This window comes from Apis dorsata, unplaced genomic scaffold (assembly GCF_000469605.1).
Source record: "Apis dorsata unplaced genomic scaffold, Apis dorsata 1.3 scaffold_8, whole genome shotgun sequence".
Classification (NCBI taxonomy): domain Eukaryota; kingdom Metazoa; phylum Arthropoda; class Insecta; order Hymenoptera; family Apidae; genus Apis; species Apis dorsata.
In genome coordinates, this window is record NW_006263311.1 from 226,613 (window position 1) to 230,381 (window position 3,769).

Consider the following 3,769-nt stretch of genomic DNA (forward strand, 5'->3'; position numbering starts at 1 on the left):
ACATTATGTAATACGGGCATACATTGAAACTAATTACGTAACTTTGTTTTCCGTTTTAACAATGAAATTACTATATTATCTAGCAGAACGTGGACCACCGTGTACATCGATGCATAGGGACCATCACCACCACCACCACCACCACGTTGATTTTGTAATTTAATTTCGAAATTCTGCCCCGGGCTAGGATACTCTAGGAGAAGGATAGCAGGGAAGAGGGCTGTGTTTCTACGCGGAAAATCGGTAAAGCGGAGTGTATCCTAAGATTCCGTGCAAAATTTTCCCTCGCCGAATAATAAGCAAAACTTTTGGAAATTTAAACATACGCGTATAATCGAGGGAGATTCGCTACATCCTCGCTATTGTTTCCGAGTCAAGCGAGTGAATCGTCGGAAAGAGTATTCGTCCTTTCCTTCGTTATTCGATCTCGTTCGCGATTTTTTGAATTGTTGAACAGAAAGAAATTCGTTTCAATCCTTGTAACGATTCGCGGATTACGATTCTCTTTGTACGAGACGATTTTACCGTACGGAAAAAACGAGTGTTTTACGGATTTCCTTTTTTTTTTTTTGAAAAAGAACGAAAGGTCAACGATTCCGTTGCAAAAAAAGGAAAAAAAAAAGAAGGGAGAGGATCGTTAATTGTTTTTATTTTCACGTGACGCGAAATTGTCCATCAACGTTGATATCGATATCAGCATACATCGCGTGTCTTCCCTCTAGGATTAAATGAGCGACGGTAACGTAACGTTCTAGTTTTAATCGAAGCATTTCGTACACCGTATCCCGCTTATCCGAAACGGGACGTGCTTTTTCGATAATGGTCAATTTCGTTTTTCGTAATGATCGATAAATGCTCTGCAATCTCGCTATAATTATCGCTAGAAGGATGTGCTTCCCTCGGATTACAATTTTCTACCGTGAATCGCAATATTTCTTTCAATTGGAAACAGAAGTTGTCTTCTTCTTTTTTCTTTTCGAATGAAAACCAAGGGGACGATTTTCTTTTTGGAATCTCTTCTGGAATAACAATCTTATTTTTATTACGTAATGTATCGTATCCTTTCGAATTTGGAACGTTTCTTGAAATTTTTGCTCTACGATCGAAAGTTTAGGGGAAAATTAAAGAGTTGTCTGTTTAGGAAATTCAATATCAAACTGCTGTTGAGCAATTTGGAACTCGAAATTTTTGCTCTGCACTCGAAAATCGATCGTTTGGCAAAAAATTAAAGAGTTGTTTGTTTAAGAAACTCAAGATCAAACTGCTGTAATTTTTGCTTTATGATCGAAAGTTTAGGGAAAAATTAAAGAGTTGTCTGTTTAGGAAATTCAAGATCAAACTACTGTTGAGCAATTTGGAATTCTACACAAATTTTTGCTCTACACTCGACGATCGGTCGTTTGAAAGAAAATTAAAGAGTTGTCTGTTTAGGAAATTCAAGATCAAACTACTGTTGAGCAATTTGGAACTCGAAATTTTTGCTCTACACTCGAAAATCGATCGTTTGGCAGAAAATTAAAGAGTTGTCTGTTTAGGAAACTCAAGATCAAACTGCTGTAATTTTTGCTCTATACTTGATGATCGGTTGTTTAGAGGAAAATTAAAGATCTGTCTGTTTAGGAAATTCAAGATCAAACTGCTGTTGAGCAATTTAGAACTCGAAATTTTTGCTCTACACTCGAAAATCGATCGTTTGAAAGAAAATTAAAGAGTTGTCTGTTTAGGAAATTCAAGATCAAACTGCTGTTGAGCAATTTAGAACTCGAAATTTTTGCTCTGCACTCGAAAATCGATCGTTTGGAAGAAAATTAAAGAGTTGTCCGTTTAGGAAATTCAAGATCAAACTGCTGTTGAGCAATTTAGAACTCGAAATTTTTGCTCTACGATCGAAAGTTTAGGGGAAAATTAAAGAGTTGTCCGTTTAGGAAATTCAAGATCAAACTGCTGTTGAGCAATTTAGAACTCGAAATTTTTGCTCTACACTCGAAAATCGATCGTTTGAAAGAAAATTAAAGAGTTGTCTGTTTAGGAAATTCAAGATCAAACTGTTGAGCAATTTGGAACTCGAAATTTTTGCTCTAAACTCGAAGATCGGTCGTTTAGGGGAAAATTAAAGAGTTGTCCGTTTAGGAAACTCAAGGTCAAACTGCTGTTGAGCAAATTCGTTGCTAGGTACGATAGTAATTGTGGTAGTGGAGCAGTTGGCAGCTGTGGGTAACAGTAAGCTTAGTAAGGCCTAAAGTCTCAACCCCCGAGTTCATTAATTTTGTTGCCCATAACTTCGTCCTCTGTGCTGCCCCGCGTAACACTGTCCTAAAGTGAAGCTTCCTCGAGTTTCCACTCCACTAGCGGCTTTGCTCAACATTACTCGCGAATAAATTCCCAATATAATAGATCCTAGTGAGAAGCCTAGAATTCCAAATTCTCGCACCGCCGGTTTCGAAGCGCACAGCTTTGCCATTAACGTCGTTATTGCCTGCGTATAAACAAAACACCAGATTCATTGGGGTTCCTGAAATCCCTTCATTTGACTAATTTTCCTGTTCACAGCATTGTTTTCGACGTTGGTCGCGGATTACAACGATTACGACAGTAGGCCTTAAAATCCCCTCTACCAATTTCACTGTCCATTAACATCGACCTCAGCATGCCCCACAAAGCCTAAAATCTCAAGTCTATATATATATATGTTCCACTAATTTCGCCAATTAATTTTGTTATCGACTAACACATAGATTCAACGAAAATCTTTTCGCTCTACCAATTTCCATTGTTACAATATTTTCAGCATAATAACGTCATCATTATTAGCAATATGATAATAGCAATATGATAGGTTCGGTGTAAAATCTCAAGCTATCGTCCTTAGCTTTGCTTTTGACAAGAGAAGAATTCTGAAAGCAACGTATAATCTTCTTGTTAAGTATCCTCTTCTCGTATTTTTCCCCAACTCTTCACTACCCATAAAATGTAAAATTGGGCATGGACGATATTTTAATCCCTGTGATTAAGATAAACAGCATCGATGTTATTAAGTTTGACGAAAAGTAAGGAAAGAAAAAGCGCAGGCAAGGGCCACGATTTCGAATAATAACGATCCATCTTCGTTAACCGGAAATATAATTTTGGCAATTGGATTTCATCGATCGGTCGGGTCGGGTTATTTCGAAATATAGGCAATGCGTTACGGTGATGGACATAGAATTGTTCGTAGCTCTGATGCGTTCCCTGTACAATGGGCAAAGAGCAGATTACCAAGGACCGATCGGTCTATGCCATTGCGAGAACGATCGATCACGGTGAATTTTTGTCCCTCGCTTTTCCGCTCTTGTTGTTGCCTTTCGATCGAAATCGACGGAATATCGGTTAATCGCCAACTATCGCTTTGAATTTAATTAATCGAATGAAAGTGTGCTTCCGCTTTTGGCGAAAACAACGCAAAAGACCAACGATCGGGATCGTCATGGTTTTTCGAACGTTCGTTCGAAAGAATAATTTTAAATTGGCTAGGGGTTATTATTATTCTGGTTCCATGTCATAGATATCGTAACAACAATTTCGTCTTCTCTATCCAATCATCCCATGTTTGCTTTTATTATTGCTAGAATTATTATAGAGCTATGTAACTGATAATTGAGATGGAGGAAACAAAATTGAAAATTGATTGAAAACTAGGAAGGAATTAATTAAATTGGATTGGAAATTTTTTCTTTTTTTTTTTTTTTTTAATTCAAAATTTAATAAAAAGGATGATAGGATAACTATTTTA

At 37.2% G+C, this 3,769-nt stretch overlaps 1 protein-coding gene across 2 annotated transcripts in view; it reads left to right on the plus strand.

Annotated features, from left to right (window-relative positions):
- The window catches only part of LOC102681753 (zwei Ig domain protein zig-8-like), a 67,080-nt gene that overhangs the window by 1,728 nt on the left and 61,583 nt on the right, over positions 1-3,769 (plus strand). The window lies entirely within an intron of this gene.